Source organism: Odocoileus virginianus, chromosome 9, assembly GCF_023699985.2.
Source record: "Odocoileus virginianus isolate 20LAN1187 ecotype Illinois chromosome 9, Ovbor_1.2, whole genome shotgun sequence".
In the NCBI taxonomy this organism is placed as follows: Eukaryota; Metazoa; Chordata; class Mammalia; order Artiodactyla; family Cervidae; genus Odocoileus; species Odocoileus virginianus.
In genome coordinates, this window is record NC_069682.1 from 34877958 (window position 1) to 34898359 (window position 20402).

Below are 20402 nucleotides of genomic sequence, written 5' to 3' on the forward strand. Positions count from 1 at the left end.
CCCATCACCAAGGGTGGCATTCAGGCCACATTCCGGTTGCTTATTTTGTTCTGCGGTCAGTCTCTGCTGAACATGGCAGTTTAAACTCCAGCCACAGAGCTGCCGGCTGCCCTGGTCTCTAACATGCCTTGGACTGTCCTCAATGACCCTAACTTGGGTCGCAGTCCTCCCAGGGCACATTGTTTTTTTCCAGGCAACCTGAGTTTAGGGGTAACACACACACAGTGGACCTGAAGATGCCACTTTGCCAGGAAGTCGAGGGACCTCTAAGACCAATTCCAGGGCACCTCAGAGCTAATTAGCCAGTGGTCCCAAGCGTACATTTGAGGCTGCCTCTTAAGAGCTCATAAGACCCAACTGTTAGGTTTTCAGGAATTTGAGGAGCTGGGGGACACCTTGTTGGTAGCTTGAAATTAGCCAGATGGGAATGTTTACACCACAGTGTGGAACCCTATACCAAGGTCACAGGTGTAAAGCCTTGTACTAAGGCCACAGATATGGAGCCCTGTACCAAGGTCAACTCTGAACTGACTGAGCCCCATAGCAACTGTTGCCATGGGTCCCTCCCCATCTAAATCAGTGAGCTCCCTGATCCCATCTTAGGTAAAAATACCCACCTTATTACCCACCTATAGCATCCTAACCAGTCACCTAATGCCACCCTTCCAGCAGGAATTTTGTCTTGAGGCTGTAAAAATTGGTTACCAACCCATGAAAGTCATTGGCTCTCCCTTGAGCCAGCCCACAGTACTGACAGCGTCTCTCGCTCTAATAAACTCTATTCTGAAATACTCTGTGTCTGGAAATTCTTTTCCAACCCACTCACAGACCATGATGCACAGGAACTGACAAACACCATAAAGGCACTCAGGGCACATGCCCCTTGAAAGTCAGGTGTTCAACATTTACTCCATCACATTACCTGTGAAATAATACAGACCCAGATCTCTAGTGGCAGAAGTTCATGGGGAGAAATTTTTAAGGTCCTTTCTTCAGGTTCTGCCAACTCAAAGAAGAGAATCAGTCTTCCCAAATATGTAAAGTGGTAGCCTAACTTGAAATACTCAGTTTAAAAAACAATTAGACTAGAGTATATAGCCTGAGAAAATGGCTTGTTTTCATGTCAAGTGGGCTCAAGAAGTTTCTGAAAATTAATTTACAATAAATTGCCTTATAGAGTTAAAACAGCTTCCAAAATGTTATGGGGCCATTTAAAAAACTGGGGGAGTCAGCCAGTAAATTAAAGTGTAGCTCTATATAGGAAGAAAAAGATTCATCTCAAAAATAATGCAGGCCCAGCTGGAGGAATCAGTCTCTATTTTAGTGGAATGGTAGATAGCGATCCTTAGCTAATCTCAGGATTTTTTTTTTCCCCTGAAATAATGGCTGACCATTGGCTCTGTTGTTTTTGGCCAGATTTTCTACCCAAACAAGAATTTTGCAGCTGCAATGACCTAACTTGGGAAACAATTTGATAACATTTTCTAGAGAACACACATTTGTTTTACTCTTTCTGAAGACCCAACAGAGGGACTGAGAAGAGAGCATAGTATTTTGCCTTGAAACAAAGAAAAACGTTAATAAGATCAGTGGCTGGAAGAATATTTCAGTTCAAATAAAGGTCATCTGAAGCCTGTGAAACGTTGTCTTTCAAACCAATAATGAACACGCCTCACACAACAAGCTAACATCCTGGGTCCATTCAGTTGGTTATTAGGGCATAAATGGAAACCCTTATCATATGATAAATTTTAAGTTCAGTAGCTAGCTTCGACAAAAACAGCAGGAACGGTGATTAGCTGAAAAAACAGACTTATGGTTTAGAAAAACCAGGAGAAAAGTTATTGTTGTGGTTGGGGGCAAAAAAAAAAGCAGCTTGTCATGACTCAGATTCAGTTGGATGGTTAGGGTAAAAACAAAAACTGTACCAGCTCATCTATCAGCAAAATGCCCTCCCAAAGCTGACTGAATACTCACGTGCTTCATCCCTAAGCTGGAGATGATATTAGCTCCCAAAAGATGTTGTTAGGGTTAAGTGATGTGCTTACAATTGTTGTTATTGCTTATTGGCTAAGTCATGCCCAACTCTTTGCAACCCACATGGACTGCAGCCCGCCAGGCTTCTCTGTTCATGGGATTCCCCAGGCAAGAATACTGAAGTGAGTTGCCATTTCCTCCTCCAGGAGATCTTCCTGACCCAGGGATCAAACCTGTATCTCCTCTGTTGCAGGTAGATTCTTTACCACTGACCCACTAGGGAAGCCCTTTTGTGCTTACAATGGTAAGTTCTTAATAAATATCAGTCATTATCTTTTGCATGTAGCTGACTTACTTTAAGCATTTGTCTTGGCTTGGAGTCCCCCAAAAGCAGACCATGAGGCAAGGATTCAAATACAAGTATCACTGGCATTCTGCGTCTGTGGGCTCCACCAACCGCAAATTAAAAATATTTGGGGGGGAAATTGGAACGAATTCCCTGGTGCTCCAAGTGGTTAAGATTTTGTGCTTTCACTATTGTGGGGGGCCGGCTCAATCCCTGGTTGGGGAACTAAGATCCTGCAAGCTTTACAGCATATATCATGAAAAATTATATATATTTATATAAAAAAATTTTACATACATATGAAAAAAATTCCAGAAAGTTCCAAAGAGCAAATCTTGAATTTGTCCATGTTCAGGCAACTACTTACACGGCATTTATATTGCATTTACCACTATTTACATAGCATTCTATTAGCTATTAGAAGTAATCTGGGGATGATAGAGAATGTAAGCGAGAAAGTGCGTAGCTTGTATGCAAATATGACACCATTTTATAGAGACTTGAGTGTTTGGGGAAGGGGGTCCTGGAACTGACACCCTGTGTATATTGAGGGGTAACTGTAGTGTACTGGGGACAGGGTCCTGAGGCACCAGTAGGTGCTTCTGAAGAAGGGAGATAGAGAGAGAAGGCAGCAAGTTACGGGGATATTCCCACAATGACCACAGTGGACAACTGGAGCTGACTGCGACTGTGTTCTCCAGGAGACTGAGCAGGACCCCCAAAAAGATACCCCACCGAGGGGTGAGGGGGCTGGGTTCTTACCCACCAACTCCCTATCTCTGGTTGAAGGCTGCTCCCGAGGGCAGCCTTCAGGTTTAGAGGAACAAGTTCAGGAACATGGCAGGGGGGAGGGGCCCTGGCAGAGCTTTTAGAATCCGCATCCTTGTTTTCTGATCATTAAAGGAGTTGAAGTTCCTCTACATATTCAGTGGGTCCACTCTATAGTGATAATAATGCAACAAAACAACTGTGTTCATTCTCTGCTGGTTTTAATGGAGATACTAAGATAGGAAATAAATTATGTAACTTAAAAACATGTATAAATTTCCATCAAGTCAAGGTAGCATCAAGAATAATATGTGGAGTTTAAACTCCAGTTCTGCCTCGAATCGCTTAACATTTCCTCAATACCTATCACCTGAAACTAGAAAGTGTGGCTAATATTTTTTCACATTGCTGTGGAATAGCTAAGTTTTCATGAAAAAGGAAAAAAAAAAAAAAACCCCTCTTTTCCCCCCAAATCACCAAGCTTTAACAGTTGCAATAACATGCTTCCCCAGTAACTGAAACCACTCAAGTTTTTAGGAAAAATAACATATTAAGATCTCAGGACTTCCCTGGTGGTCTAGTGGTTAAGACTTTGCCTTCCAATGCATGGGGTGAGGGTCCAATCCCTGTTCACGGAGTTAGGATCCCACATGCCTTGGGGGGCCAAAACCAAAACATACAACAGAAGTAATTTTGTAACAAATTCAATAAAGACTTTAAAAATGGTCCACATCAAAAAATCTTAAAAAAAAACAACCAAAACTTTCCCATGCATCCAGGAAAAGGTTCAGACACTAGAGTGATTAACACTTATGAACTCCATTCCTAAATTGAGAAATTTATGTTACATAATCTGATCATTTGTGTCTTTTTCATGTGAAAAGAGGAAAGTGGCTGACATTTCCAAAATAAATAACTGCCTCAGAGAAAAAGATTGAATGATCTGGCCACATAAAATATACTCTTTTGTGCTACAAAAAACACAAAAAACACCCAAACAAAAAACCTAAGAGCAACAACCCCAAAACAATGTTAGAGGCTAATCAAAAACAGGGGGAAAGTTTGCATAGTAGATAAATGACAAAGTATTATGTAAAGATTACAAATCAACCGAAAAGGACAAACAGCTAATAGAAAAGTAGACGAAGATCAAAAGCATTGAGAGTTTTTCTGTTACAGAGTCTGACCATTTGTGATATTTTCAAACGAAAAGGAAAATCATATATAATGGCCTAGGTTTCTAGAGCAAATAAGCAGAGTTTGATATGGAATGTTAAAGTATAAGGAGGAAGGTGCATGGTCAAAAATATGAAAAGATGTTCAAGCTCATTATTCATCAAATATTGCAAATTTAAAATGAGAAAGTGGCACCTCCCAACAAATTGGTGAAGGTTAGAAATATCATCGAGACCTACCTAACACTGAAGTGGGGCCAGAGATCCAGACATCCTTACACTGTTCCTAGGAATGTAACAGTTCTAGATGGCAAACTGACAACATGCTTCATATTTCTTTAGATAGCTCAGGAATTTCGACCTAGCAGATTCTACTCACAGGAATTCAGCCTAAGGAAATAATTGGACAAATGTCTGAACATATTCTCAACAGATGCTGTGTCAGTCAGGGCTTTCCAGAGAAACAGAACTAGTACTATATATATATTGAGAGAGAGAGATGGATCTATTTTAAGGAACTGGCTTATGCCATTGTGAGGGCTGGAAGGCTGGCAATTCATCTAAGAGTTGAAGTGCAGTCTTGAGTTTGAAATCCATCAAGGCAGGTCAGTAGGCTGGCAATTCAGGAAGGGCTGCTGCCGTTACAGCCTTGAGGCGAATTCCTTCTCCAGAAATCTCAGTTTTTGATGTTACAGCCTTTCGCTGATTGGATGAGGTCCATCCAAATCAGTAATCTGCTTTATTCAGAGCCAATGGATTACAAGTTAACCACATTATTTTATGTTATATCTACAAAATACCTTCACAGCTACACCTTGATGAGTATTGAACAAGCAATTGTGCACCACAGCAGAGCCTCAGAGACACATAAAGTTAACCATCGCAGATGGTCAAGACTGACTTCACAGGTTAATAGGAGTCAACAAAAGACGCTCTTAGTCCAACACCCCATTTTCCCTTCTTGTGTCTCCTCACTAACATTTGGGTGTGGACCACATGCCCTTACTTTTTTTAATTTTTAATGGAGTATAGCTGACTTACAATGTTGTGTTATCAGTATTTTCAGGTACACAGTACAGTGAATCAGTGAGACATGTACATATATCTACTCTTTTTAGGTCATTACAGAGTATGCTTAGAGTTCCCTGTGCTATTCAGTAGGTCCTTAGTAGTTTTCTATTGTATATACAGTAGTGTGTATATGTCAATCCAATCTCCCAGTTTCTCTCTCCCCCCTTACCCTCGGTTAACCCTGTTTGTTCTCTACATCTGCAACTCTATTTCTGTTTTGTAGGTAAGTTCATTTGTACCCTTTTAATAGATCCCACAAAAAAGTGATATCACATGATATTTGTCTTTGTCTTCATTCAGTATGATAATTTCTAGGTCCATTCGTTTTGCTGTAAATGGTATTATTTCATTCTTTTCATGGCTGAGTAGTATTCCATTGTCTATCTGTGCCACATCTTCTTTACCCATTCATCTGTCCATGGACATTGTTTCCAAGAGCCACTCTTTCTTAGGTCCAAGATACCACGTGCTTCTGGATTTCCCATTTCTTTACTCCTTCTTAGCCTCTTGAAGATATCCTCTTCAAATTCACGTCTTTGAATTATTGGGGCTCTTGCATCCAGACACACGGAACAATATCTTAACTAACAATACCTTAAAATACCTTAACCAAATACAGTGGGGTGCAGAGGCAGGCAGACTAGGGCTATCTTGGTGGACCCCAATTCCTTCCCACTCTCAATCTGCTGACCTGGGAACCCAGTGGCTCTGGTGCCCATGCTCACAAGATACCTGCTGTCCTCTCGCAGTGTCTACACCTGCAGGGTCTATACCAGCAGTGTCTCCCCACCAACTCTTTGGAATCATATTCATTTATTTATTCAACAGGTGTTCTTCACAACCTACCGTGTGCCAACACTCTTCTGGCACTGAGATGACAGAAGTGAAAAAGTATATAATGATCCTTGTTCTTGGGGAGCTTATATTCAAATGAGGGAAACAGAAAGTAAAGAAGATAAACAGGTGAAACCTGCCCTGTGTCAGATGTTGGTGGGTAATATGGAGAAAAAGAAAACACAGTGAACTGCGGCTTCTTGCTGTGCATTTTTACCTGTCACACACAGGTTTAGGGGTGGGGTGGACCCAACATTTTGGGGGGAACTTATTTAGCCATATTGGGCCTTCTTTAGCCTTACTCTGAAGCCTTCAGTCCTCTCTACTCTTTTTATTATTTTTTTTTTCCATTTATTTTTATTAGTTGGAGGCTAATTACTTTACATCATTACAGTAGTTTTTGTCATATATTGAAATGAATTAGCCATGGATTTACATGTATTTCCCATCCCGGTCCCCCCTCCCACCTCCCTCTCCACCCGATCCCTCTGGGTCTTCCCAGTGCACCAGGCCTGAGCACTTGTCTCATGCACCCAACTTGGGCTGGTGATCTGTTTCACCCTAGATAATATACATGTTTCAATGCTGTTCTCTTGAAACATCCCACCCTCGCCTTCTCCCACAGAGTCCACAAGTCTGTTCTATACATCTGAGTCTCTTTTCCTGTTTTGCATATAGGGTTATCGTTACCATCTTTCTAAATTCCGTATATATGTGTTAGTATACTGTAATGGTCTTTATCTTTCTGGCTTACTTCGCTCTGTATAATGGGCTCCAGTTTCATCCATCTCATTAGAACTGATTCAAATGAATTCTTTTTAATGGCTGAGTAATATTCCATGGTGTATATGTACCACAGCTTCCTCATCCATTCATCTGCTGATGGGCATCTAGGTTGCTTCCATGACCTGGCTATTATAAACAGTGCTGCGATGAACATTGGGGTGCACGTGTCTCTTTCAGATCTGGTTTCCTTGGTGTGTATGCCCAGAAGTGGGATTGCTGGGTCATATGGCAGTTCTATTTCCAGCTTTTTAAGAAATCTCCACACTGTTTTCCATAGTGGCTGTACTAATTTGCATTCCCACCAACAGTGTAAGAGGGTTCCCTTTTCTCCACACCCTCTCCAGCATTTATTGCTTGTAGACTTTTGGATAGCAGCCATCCTGACTGGCGTATAATGGTACCTTATTGTGGTTTTGATTTGCATTTCTCTGATAATGAGTGATGTTGAGCATCTTTTCATGTGTTTTTTAGCCATCTGTATGTCTTCCTTGGAGAAATGTCTGTTTAGTTCTTTGGCCCATTTTTGGATTGGGTCATTTATTTTTCTGGAGATGAGCTGGAGGAGTTGCTTGTATATTTTTGAGATTAATCCTTTGTCTGTTGCTTCGTTTGCTATTATTTTCTCCCAATCTGAGGGCTGTCTTTTCACCTTGCTTATAGTTTCCTTTGTTGTGCAAAAGCTTTTAAGTTTCATTAGGTCCCATTTGTTTATTTTTGCTTTTATTTCTAAAATTCTGGGATGTGGGTCATAGAGGATCATGCTGTGATTTATGTCGGAGAGTGTTTTGCCTATGTTCTCCTCTAGGAGTTTTATAGTTTCTGGTCTTACATTTAGATCTTTAATCCATTTTGAGTTTATTTTTGTGTATGGTGTTAGAAAGTGTTCTAGTTTCATTCTTTTACAGGTGGTTGACCAGTTTTCCCAGCACCACTTGTTAAAGAGGTTGTCTTTTTTCCATTGTATATCCTTGCCTCCTTTGTCGAAGATAAGGTGACCATAGGTTTGTGGATTTATCTCTGGGCTTTCTATTCTGTTCCATTGATCAATATTTCTGTCTTTGCGCCAGTACCATACTGTCTTGATGACTGTGGCTTTGTAGTATAGTCTGAAGTCAGGCAGATTGATTCCTCCAGTTCCATTCCTCTTTCTCAGGATTACTTTGGCTATTCAAGGTTTTTTGTATTTCCATACAAATTATGAAATTATTTGTTCTAGTTCTGTGAAAAATACCATTGGTAGTTTGATAGGGATTGCATTGAATCTATAGATTGCTTTGGGTAGTATAGCCATTTTGACAATATTGATTCTTCCAAGCCATGAACACGGTATATTTCTCCATCTGTTTGTGTCCTCTTTGATTTCTTTCATCAGTGTTTTATAGTTTTCTATGTATCTCTCTACTCTTTTTATATGTATATATTTTTACCTCTGAATTTATAAAAGCCCCCAAAGTGGGTAAAACCACTCCCAGTGAATGGTTTAGGTGTGTTAAGAAATGTAGATGCTTAGAGCTCAACCTCATTGTTTAAGCAGCAAGACCCACTTTCCTACAATCCTCTGAAGGTTTTTACCTGAGTCCTTTCTGCCTCTCCAGAGCTCTTTCCCTTCACATGGACCTTGGACATAATTTCTTGGACGTGACTGGAGAGACTCCCAGGCAATCAGGTCAGTATTAACCAGCTCTCACAGAGGTGTTTCCCCCCATTTTAGAAAAGGATACAAAATTTGTTTTTTTCTGTAGAATTAAATAATATTAAAATGGAAAAAAACATTAAAAAGGAGAGGGGACAGGAAGGCTGGGGTGTGTGTGGTAACTTCAGACAGGGTAGTCAGGGAAGGCCTCCTGGAGAGGTGACACCTTAGCTGAGAACTGAGAGAAGTGATAGGCAAAGATTGGGATGTCTTCCCTGTACAGGGGTACTAGCTGATGATAGAATATGATGCTGGTCATGGTTTTGAAAAATCATAGGAATGCAAAGCTATATCTAATGAAAGATCAGTCATGTGTGTATGTGTGGTTGTATAAGTGTACAAACTGGAAGTTACATTCCAAACCAATGCGAGGGTTTCATCTTGGTAAGGGGCAAAGAACTGCAGGAGAGAGAAGTTGAAATTTTCTCTGTTTTTTTGTTAGTATTTTTTAATGAGAGAAACTATTCCAGGTAATTTGTATAATTAAATTTTTAAAAAATTCACCTTCTAAAATGACTGACTTAAGGCAATGGGGCAGTGAGTGGGGAACATTTTCTAATACATTTTCAGAACTAAAAAAGTAAGCCTGCATTTTTTAACAACCAGGAAAAAAATACAACAAGGTGATTTCTGACCTGTAATTATTTTTATTGTCCTTTGGCCCAGCCAGCAGATGACCCAGGGAAGCTCTTATCAGACTGCCTCCCTCCCACAACGTTTGGCTCTGTTGCCAGCATCACTATGGCTAGCTACAGGCACTCCTGGCACAGCCTCAAGGGTGGAAAGAGCTTCCCCCCAGCAGGTGACAACACTTATTAATATAAGATGATGGAGAAGCAAAGGGAGAAAGAATGCAATGGGCTGGGCGTCCGGAAGGCAAAGCCCCAGATCTTTAGGCCCCATACCCAGCCCAGGGCTCATCTGCCTGATAACCTGGTTCTCACACTTTCCCTCCCCCCGGGAAACTGGAGATAAGGTTCCTGGCCACTGGGACAAAGGGCAGTTGGATGTAGTGTTTGGTTGCCCTCTTGCCATGGTCCAGGCTGGTCAGTGGCTTCCCTACCAGAGCACAGATAAAGTCACTTTATTGTGTCTATGCCCTCTGACCTCCCTTACAAAGAGCTCCAGGTCCTCAGTCCTGCAGGTCTGCATCAATCCGACCACGGTCTCCTCTTCCCAAAGAAGCCTTAGTGCTGACCTCGCAGATGGACAGAGACATCTTTTCAGATCTGTGGCCTCGTCCCGGTCCCTGGCTCAGGACCCTCACAGGCTTGACAGTCATTAGTCCATTTTCTTTGAGGCATGGAAATGTAGCCTGAGTTTTTTCTCACTGTTTTTAATTTTGGCAGCACCACATGGCTTCACTTTATTTCTTCATAGCTCCTCATTATGGATTTATGATGACTCCAGACAGTAAAGTGTGTGTGTGTGGAAAGCCAGTCCTGAATAACACTGTTGTTGTTGTTGTTTTTATTCTCTAAATTGTGTCTGACTCTTTCTGACCCCATGGACTGCAGCCCACCAGGCTCCTCTGTCCATGGGATTTCCCAGGCAAGTATACTGGAGTGGGTTGCCATTTTCTTCTCCGGGGATCTTCCCAAACCAGGGATCGAACCCGAGGCTCCTGCATGTCCGGCATTGCAGGCAGATTGTTTACCACTGAGCCACCAGAGAAGCCTCCCTGAAGAATACGATTAGTAAGTAAAGCTGCTCTGTTAATAAACTTACTTTGGTCCACAGGATAAAGCAGCTGAAAGGAAGATTTTAGCTCTTACTACCAGGTTTTGGTAAGCTGTGACATCAGCCTTTGCACTGGGTATGAATATTTGTATACTTTCTTTAGAAAATATGGAGAAGGGAATTATTACCCACACCAGTGTTCTTGCCTGCAGAATCCCATGGACAGAGAGCCTGGTGGGCTTCAGTCCACAGGGTCACACGGTCAGACATGACTGAGGGACTAACACTTTAGAAAATCAAATCAGCTGATAGAAGTTACATAATGCTGATTTTGTTTCGCGAGAAATGAAAATCCTACTCAGGAGGAGTCCAGCCATTATTTATGGCTCAGATTTTCTAAGTTTTCCCTGAAACAAGTTGGTATTCTGAATTTCCAACATTCTTCCCAGAATGCTTTGTTTCTTTTACGCTGAGAGATGGAGGAATTTTTACTCAGGAAGGAAAATATTTTTCTTTTTTTTCTGAGAGGAAAATATTTCCAATTGTACCCACATCAATTTTTATGGTTGGTAAAGTATTTTCATTATATTAGTCAGAAAGAGTCCGGCCTAAAGTACAAAACCAAAGGTATTTGAAATGGCTTCCTGGTCAGGAAGGTCTCGCAACAGCTCAGTTTCTGGACTCAGGAAAAACACACGAGGTCGTGGCTGGCCAGGAAGGCCACCTCACAAGAGGGCTGACTCTTTTTTTCTCTGAAAGCTTGGAAGTGGAGTCCGAGTTTATTTGTTGACTACACTGTTCTTGTTTCTTGTAACCATAGAGTCTGGTTTGGTTGAGTGTTTCTTCTGTCAAGGCTCCTGCCGAGCCAATATTTATCATTTCAGAAATTTCCATGAGTCATAAAATAAACCCGAACTCTGCTGTACCTTCTATGGGTACTTCTTTGCTAGATTTAAAATAAAAGGAAAAAAAAAGCTGGAATCCAACACAGCATTTACCAGACCACATACACACTTTCTTCTGCACTGAGGGTCCTTCTCTGAGATGTCAAAGCCATTTAAGGTGTACGGCCTGCTGCCTGGACCCTTCCTGCTCACCAGTTCAGACCCCTGGCTGGGGGGTGTGGGGGAGAGATGGGCGGGAGGGAAGGGGGGCAGGCTGGGGCTAGGAAACAGAGGAAGCTGAAGTTTGAAGCCAGGAAGTGACTCACTGGCTCACAGCATAAGAAATACCAATGAGCAAGTGATTCCTTCCAGCTCCAGCATGGAAAACCTTGCCAGGGTACCACCTCTCAATGACTGAGCCTGAATTTACTAACCAAAAAAATAAAAATAAACAAACGACAGTATGATATGACATGTCGGCCTCTCACTGACATGGATGAGTACCTGACATTAATGCTATTTTCTCCCTTTGTGCCAATCAGCTCCCTCCCCCCCAGATGTGGATGCCTGAGAGAATCCCATGAGGCCACCACCTGGACAATTATAATAACTTATTGATTTTGCTGTAAAAATAGGCCCTGTGTCAAGAGCCCAAGGCCCAGAGTTTCTAAACCAAAATTCAAGGGCCTGCCTTAGTAACACTAGAACAGGATTCTCTACAAATGGCTGATACTGTACCAGATGCTCAATAAATCTTCTGTTTAGTGCAGGCATCATATTTTTGAGCTAAAGAAGCTAAACTCATCAATACCTTCAGTTTGCAGGTGAGGACAAGGAGGCCCAGAGGGGGGTAGTGTGCAAGAGGTTACACCAGCTGGAGCTGGTGACAATGGTATCAAATACCTCATTGAGAGACTGATGGCAGAAATACCGGTGTCTTATAATAAAAGGCCCTCGAATTTCACATCACAACCACGGTCCCTCGGCTGTTTCCCATCTGGGAACTGTCATGGAGTCTGCTTCAAGCTCCTCCTTGGGCAGACCTGGGTACCTTTGGCTGAATTATCATCTGGCATCCTTCCTCCCATCGCCAAAGGAAAGGAAAACTAGGAAGCACAGCAGAGCAGCCCCTCAGAGCAGGGGAAAAAGTCACATTTATATCTAATCTCGGTATCTTGGTCTGTGGAGTCTAACATTTTGGTAAAAATGCTTGGTGTTCTTTCCTTCCAAACATCAATCTCTGAGTGTCCCCTCTGGACTCATGTTCCCCAACCTCAGTAAGAAATCATGTTGGGAACAAATGCTTTCTTCGTCTCTCTCCAGACACCTCACTCATTAAGCTCCAGTAACATCTCTCTACTATGATCTGCCCCATCAGTGGGAGTTTGAGAATTCCCGAGAGATCCTGGGCGGAGTTTATCTTGGCATCCATCTGTTCGCACTCGTGATCTTCTTGTGGCAGGGCCCATGACTTATTCATCTTCTTGTTCCTGGTGGCAACATGACCACAGCTGGCAAAGAGTAGGATCCCAGTTGTCAAATCTAACTGAAAAATATTGCAAAGTGGCGTCCTGCAGTGAATGCAATGTTTTGCCTCCAAGCACAAACTTTCATTTTTTAACACTTCATTTTCATATGAGAAATTCGGGTGGTGAAAACAGATGGGCTGCCGCTAGGACTCCTACTTGGTTGGTGTGTATTAGACTGAACCATAAGAAAGTCCTGTTTTTGTAAGTCAGAGGTAGTTGAGTGTTGCCCATTTTCTTTGTTCAGACTAACAGAAGTGAAAAGAATATAACTACAGATACATTGCTTTTTACTTTTCATGAGACTCTTGAAGGGAATGTATGGGCCAAGAGGAGTGAAACATCACTGGTCAGAATAATTGTGTGACATTCTACCCCATTTTCTCTAGTAGTACACTATCACCTGAAAAACACATGTCATAGGTGTTCAAATTTTATGTTATATAGCAGTATATGACTTTAAGGATTAATAGAGAAATTGATAGTGTTACCATGGGACTATCCTGTTCCCATGAATACACTAAAATATATTTAGTGCTTTTCTAAAATGGGACCTTGGGGCTGCCTGGACCCGCAGAACTAGGCTACCGCACAGGAATGCCCAGAATGCCATTTGCCTTGGTTTGTATATCCCCCACCCACTGTGGTATTTAGGAAGTAGCAAAAGGTCCCCAGTTCTCTTGTTGGCACCACTGTGAGTGATGTCATGTGGCCTGATGACAGTAAGCAGACGACTTACTCCTCTGGGTTCCTAAAGACCATCTCCTCCCCTCACCACATCTGTAGAACAGGACTAACAATTGTTTCTACCTGTGGCCATCACCACTGTCACCTCCCAATAGCCATGTTCCCTTCTTCCTCAGGAAAGGAACCTGTTTCTTAGCCGAGCACACTGCTGCTCAAAGAAAAGACCACACTTCCAGACTCCCTTGTAGCCATATGACTGAGTTCTTGTTAGTGAGATAAAAGGAGAAGCCCCGCCTGGCACTTCTGGGAAGTTTCTTTAGAAGGCGGAGGCAGATGTCACATTTCTACTTCTGCTCTTAAGGAGCCTGGAGGCTGCCACTCTGTCCTTACCACAAATCAAAAGCTGAACAGACCACTCTCCCTGGATCCATAAGAGAGAACTCAGGGCAAACCGCTGCCCCTCAAACTGGAGTCAGACAGGAAAACACAGGGAGCTGTGGCTTCCAGATCAGAAACTCACAAGGGGAAACCGCCGTGGGAACCAGTGCCAGGTGGGAAGCTCTGAACCGTGATGGACACGTTGCTGGAGGACCAGGGTGGACAAGTCTGACCGTGAAAAACTCCAGAGACACTCAGTCGCAGGGGGACCCCCACACCCTCTGTTTACCTCCTAAAGCTCCAGGTTCCCACAGTAAATACCAGAGAGAAATTCCCTCCTGCCTGCAGTTGGGGATGGGGAAAGGAGCCACTCTGAGATCCTTCAGAGCAGTGGTCCCCAACCTTTTGGGCACCAGGGGCCAGTTTCGTGGAAGGCAATTTTTTTTCCACGGACTGGGGAGATCTGGGGATGCTTCAGCACACTATATTTATCGTGCACTTTATTTCTATTATTATTACACCAGCTCCACCTCAGATCATCAGGCATTAGATCCCCGAGGTTGGAGCAGACCCTTGCTCCAGAGCATTTTGTTCTTCTTTTTTAAAATATTTATTTATTTGGCTGCATTGGGTCTTATTTGCAGCATATAGTGCAGAGGCTTCTCTCTAGTAGCCTTGCGGCATGTGGGATTCCAGTTCCCTGACCAGGGATCGAATCCAAGTCCCCCGCACTGGAAGATAGATTCCTAACCAATGGACCACCAGGGAAGTCCCACTTTGACTTCTTAACAAGGCCTGCCCTCAGGGTAAACTAGTTAACCAGAGCCTAATCAATCAGGATTGTACTGAAGCCTAACTCCTCTGGGTTAGGGAAATACCCAACTGGACATAGTTGAGCTAGAGAATATAGCAACAAAATCCTGAAAACCAAAAAGGAAAAAGAACTAAGACTGAAAAATGCAGAACAGAAAATTCAAGGACAGAGAGACAACAGCAAAAGGTGACATACAGGTAATGGGAAAACCAGAAGGAGAAGAAAAATAGGAATAGAAGAAACAATAGAGACTGAGAATTTCCCCTAATTATTTTCACCAAACCACAGACCCAGAAAGCTAAGAAAACACCAAGTGGGATGAATACAAAAAAAAAAAAAAAAACCTACATCTAGGTCTAGCATTTTAACTTACAGAACATCGAAGACAAAGGAAAAAAAAAAAAACACTGAAAGAAGTGAGGAGGATAAATCTTATCTATAGAGGAAGAAAGATAAGAATTACTTTTTCCACAAAACTCATTCAAGCAAGAAGAGGGTAAAGGGAAATATGTAAAAGCGTTGAGAGAAAAAAGCCCACCAACCTCAAATTCTGTACCTTGCAAAATTATCCTTCAAAAGGGAAAGAGAAGGGATTTGCTGGCAGTCCAGCGGTTAAGACACCGCACATTTCCACTGCTGAGGGTTTGGGTTCAATCCCTGGTCAGAGAACTAAGATCCTGCAAGCCATGAGAAACAACCAAAAAAGAAAGGAAAAAAGTGAAGGAGAAATAGACTTTCTCGGACTAACAGAATTTAAAAGAACCTGTTGCCAGTAGACCCGCCTTGAAAGAAATGTTAAAAGAAATTCTTTAAAGAGAAGGAAAATAATAGAGGTCAGAAATTTGGATCTATATGAAAAAAGAACATCAAAGAAGTGAAGGGAAAATAAAAGGTTTTATTTTTCTTATTCTTAATTGATCTAATGATTGTCTGAAATAATAGCAACAATGTATTCAATTATACATGTTTTGCATATATTATATACATGCCTATCTATAAGTATATAAAAATGAAATGAATCACGGGAATAATAGAAGTGTAGCAGGACTGTTACTATCAGGTGCTCCCATTATCTGTCAAGTGGTATGGCATTATTTGAAAGCAGATCTCACTTTGCGTCTTCTGAGGACCAGTACCATGTGAATCACCTGGGACATATGAGACCCCACTTCTAAACACCTGAACTTGCATTTTAACAATATCTTCAGGTGGTCTGGATGCTTATCAAGATTTGAGAAGTGATGAGCTGTGGTACTAAAGAAGGACCCACTCTTTTTTTCAAAATTTTAATCTTTTAACACCAAAAAATATTTTGTATTGGGGTATAGCCAATTAAGAATGTTGTGGTAGTTTCAAGCGAACAGCGAAGGGACTCTGCCATACGTATACATGTATCCGTTCTCCCCCAACCCCCCCACCCATCCAGGCAGGCATATCATCACATTGGGCAGAGTTCCCTGTGCTATACAATAGGTCTTTGCTGGTTGTCCATTTTATTTATTTATTTTTTTTTTCCATTTATTTTTATTAGTTGGAGGCTAATTACTTTACATCATTGCAGTGGTTTTTGTCATATATTGAAATGAATTAGCCATGGATTTACATGTATTCCCCATCCCAGTCCCCCCTCCCCCCTCCCTCTCCACCCCATCCCTCTTGGTCTTCCCAGTGCACCAGGCCTGAGCACTTGTCTCATGCATCCAACCTGGGCTGGTGATCTGTTTCACCCTAGATATACATGTTTTGATGCTGTTCTCTTGAAACATCCCACCCTCGCCTTCTCCCACAGAGTCCACAAGTCTGTTCTATACATCTGAGTCTCTTTTTCTTTTTTTGCATATAGGGTTATTGTTACCATCTTTCTAAATTCCATATATATGTGTTAGTATACTGTAATGGTCTTTATCTTTCTGGCTTACTTCGCTCTGTATAATGGGCTCCAGTTTCATCCATCTCATTAGAACTGATTCAAATGAATTCTTTTTAATGGCTGAGTAATATTCCATGGTGTATATGTACCACAGCTTCCTCATCCATTTGTCTGCTGATGGGCATCTAGGTTGCTTCCATGTCCTGGCTATTATAAACAGTGCTGCGATGAACATTGGGGTGCACATGTCTCTTTGAATTCTGGTTTCTTCAGTGTGTGTGCCTAGAAGTGGTATTGCTGGGTCATATGGCAGTTCTATTTCCAGCTTTTTAAGGAATCTCCACACTGTTTTCCATAAAAATATGGAACGCTTCACAAATTTGCGTGTCATCCTTGCGCAGGGGCCATGCTAATCTTCTCTGTATCGTTCCAATTTTAGTATATGTGCTGCCAAAGCGAGCACTGGTTGTCCATTTTAAATATAGCAGTCTGTACATGACCATCCCAAAGTCCCTAACTATCCCTTCCCCTGGCAACCATAAGTTCATTTTCTTTTTTTTTTTTTTTTCTTTTTTTTTTAATTTTTATTAGTTGGAGGCTAATTACTTTACATCATTACAGTAGTTTTTGTTATACATTGATATGAATTAGCCATGGATTTACATGTATTCCCCATCCCAGTCCCCCCTCCCACCTCCCTCTCCACCCAATCCCTCTGGGTCTTCCCAGTGCACCAGGCCCGAGCACTTGTCTCATGCACCCAACCTGAGCTGGTTATCCGTTTCACCCTAGATAATATACATGTTTCAATGCTGTTCTCCTGAAACATCCCACCCTCGCCTTCTCCCAGAGTCCAAAAGTCTGTTCCATACATCTGAGTCTCTTTTTCTGTTTTGCATATAGGGTTATCGTTACCATCTTTCTAAAGTCCATATATATGTGTTAGTATACTGTAATGGTCTTTATCTTTCTGGCTTACTTCGCTCTGTATAATGGGCTCCAGTTTCATCCATCTCATTAGAACTGATTCAAATGAATTCTTTTTAATGGCTGAGTAATATTCCATGGTGTATATGTACCACAGCTTCCTCATCCATTCGTCTGCTGATGGGCATCTGGGTTGCTTCCATGTCCTGGCTATTATAAACAGTGCTGCGATGAACATTGGGGTGCATGTGTCTCTTTCAGATCTGGTTTCCTTGGTGTGTATGCCCAGAAGTGGGATTGCTGGGTCATATGGCAGTTCTATTTCCAGCTTTTTAAGAAATCTCCACACTGTTTTCCATAGTGGCTGTACTAATTTGCATTCCCACCAACAGTGTAAGAGGGTTCCCTTTTCTCCACACCCTCTCCAGCATTTATTGCTTGTAGACTTTTGGATAGCAGCCATCCTGACTGGCGTATAATGGTACCTCATTGTGGTTTTGATTTGCATTTCTCTGATAATGAGTGATGTTGAACATCTTTTCATGTGTTTGTTAGCCATCTGTATGTCTTCCTTGGAGAAATGTCTGTTGAGTTCTTTGGCCCATTTTTTGATTGGGTCATTTATTTTTCTGGAATTGAGCTGGAGGAGTTGCTTGTATATTTTTGAGATTAATCCTTTGTCTGTTGCTTCATTTGCTATTATTTTCTCCCAATCTGAGGGCTGTCTTTTCACCTTGCTTATAGTTTCCTTTGTTGTGCAAAAGCTTTTAAGTTTCATTAGGTCCCATTTGTTTATTTTTGCTTTTATTTCTGAAATTCTGGGATGTGGGTCATAGAGGATCCTGCTGTGATTTATGTCGGAGAGTGTTTTGCCTATGTTCTCCTCTAGGAGTTTTATAGTTTCTGGTCTTACATTTAGATCTTTAATCCATTTTGAGTTTATTTTTGTGTATGGTGTTAGAAAGTGTTCTAGTTTCATTCTTTTACAGGTGGTTGACCAGTTTTCCCAGCACCACTTGTTAAAGAGGTTATCTTTTTTCCATTGTATATCCTTGCCTCCTTTGTCGAAGATAAGGTGACCATAGGTTCGTGGACTTATCTCTGGGCTTTCTATTCTGTTCCATTGATCTATATTTCTGTCTTTGTGCCAGTACCATACTGTCTTGATGACTGTGGCTTTGTAGTAGAGTCTGAAGTCAGGCAGATTGATTCCTCCAGTTCCATTCTTCTTTCTCAGGATTACTTTGGCTATTCGAGGTTTTTTGTATTTCCATACAAATTGTGAAATTATTTGTTCTAGTTCTGTGAAAAATACTGTTGGTAGTTTGATAGGGATTGCATTGAATCTATAGATTACTTTGGGTAGTATAGCCATTTTGACAATATTGATTCTTCCAATCCATGAACATGGTATATTTCTCCATCTGCTTGTGTCCTCTTTGATTTCTTTCATCAGTGTTTTATAGTTTTCTATGTATAGGTCTTTTGTTTCTTTAGGTAGGTATACCCCTAAGTATTTTATTCATAAGTTCATTTTCTAAGTCTGTGAGTCTCTTTCTGTTTTGTAAGTAAGTTCATTTGTATCACTTAAGAAGGACCCACTCGTACTCGCTTCGGCAGCACATATACTAAAATTGGAACAATACAGAGAAGATTAGCATGGCCCCTGCGCAAGGATGACATGCAAATTCATGAAGCATTCCATATTTTTTCTCAGAATGGGAGAAAATAATAGCAAATGAAGCAATGGACAAAGAATTAATCTCAAAAATATACAAGCACCTCCTGCAGCTCAATTCCAGAAAAATAAATGACCCAATCAAAAAGTGGGCCAAAGAACTAAACAGATATTTCTCCAAAGAAGACATACAGATGGCTAATACATGAAAAGATGTTCAACATCACTCATTATCAGAGAAATGCAAATCAAAACCACAATGAGGTACCATTTCACACCAGTCAGAATGGCTGCTATCCAAAAGTCTACAAGCAATAAATGCTGGAGAGGGTGTGGAGAAAAGGGAACCCTCTTATACTGTTGGTGGGAATGCAAACTAGTACAGCCACTATGGAGAACAGTGTGGAGATTCCTTTAAAAACTGGAAATAGAACTGCCATATGACCCAGCAATCCCACTGCTGGGCATACACACTGAGGAAACCAGAATTCAAAGAGACACATGTACCCCAATGTTCATCGCAGCACAGTTTATAATAGCCAGGACATGAAGCAACCTAGATGTCCATCAGCAGACGAATGGATAAGAAAGCTGTGGTACATATACACAATGGAATATTACTCAGCCATTAAAAAGAATACATTTGAATCAGTTCTAATGAAGTGGATGAAACTGAAGCCTATTATACAGAGTGAAGTAAGCCAGAAAGAAAAACACCAATACAGTATACTAATGCATATATATGGAATTTAGAAAGATGGTAACGCTAACCCTGTATGCGAGACAGCAAAAGAGACACAGATGTATAGAGCAGTCTTTTGGACTCTGTGGGAGTGGGCGAGGGTGGGATGATTTGGGAGAATGACATTGAAACATGTAAATTATCATATGTGAAATGAATCCCAGTCCAGGTTCGATGCATGATACAGGATGCTCGGGGCTGGTGCACTGGGATGACCCATAGGGATGGGATGGGGAGGGAGTTGGGAGGGGGGTTCTGGATGGGGAACACATGTTCACCCATGGTGGATTCAAGTCAATGTATGGCAAAACCAATACAATGTTGTAAAGTAAAGTAAATAAATAATCTAAATAAAAAAAAATAAAGGGGAAACAAACAAACAAAAGAAGGACCCACTCTTGATCCCTTGGAAAGTGGTCAGAGATCTCCAGACTCCTGGAAACATTCCAGGATAAGACTGGCAGGCTCTGAGACTCAGAGGTGGAGGGTGACTCCAAGTCCCAGGCCAACAGGGTTCCAGACACAGGTTCCAGTTGCAGGTGGATACAGGTGGGTTCTTTCCACTC

General features: G+C 41.6%; 1 long non-coding RNA gene and 2 other non-coding genes across 3 annotated transcripts; 2 read left to right on the forward strand and 1 right to left on the reverse strand.

Annotated features, from left to right (window-relative positions):
* Nucleotides 1–979: 979 nt before the first annotated feature.
* Nucleotides 980–11421, forward strand: LOC110128323 (uncharacterized). The gene is made up of 4 exons (XR_011489449.1): nt 980–2281; nt 5333–5361; nt 8553–8623; nt 10257–11421. It is a non-coding gene; the product is annotated as an uncharacterized lncRNA (long non-coding RNA).
* A 5424-nt stretch (nt 11422–16845) lies between these two features.
* On the reverse strand, nt 16846–16952 carry LOC139036880 (U6 spliceosomal RNA). Its single transcript, XR_011489734.1, has one exon. It is a non-coding gene; the product is annotated as a U6 spliceosomal RNA (small nuclear RNA).
* Nucleotides 16953–19020: 2068 nt separating this feature from the next.
* LOC139036891 (U6 spliceosomal RNA) lies at nt 19021–19127 on the forward strand. Its single transcript, XR_011489745.1, has one exon. It is a non-coding gene; the product is annotated as a U6 spliceosomal RNA (small nuclear RNA).
* The last annotated feature ends 1275 nt before the right edge of the window (nt 19128–20402 follow it).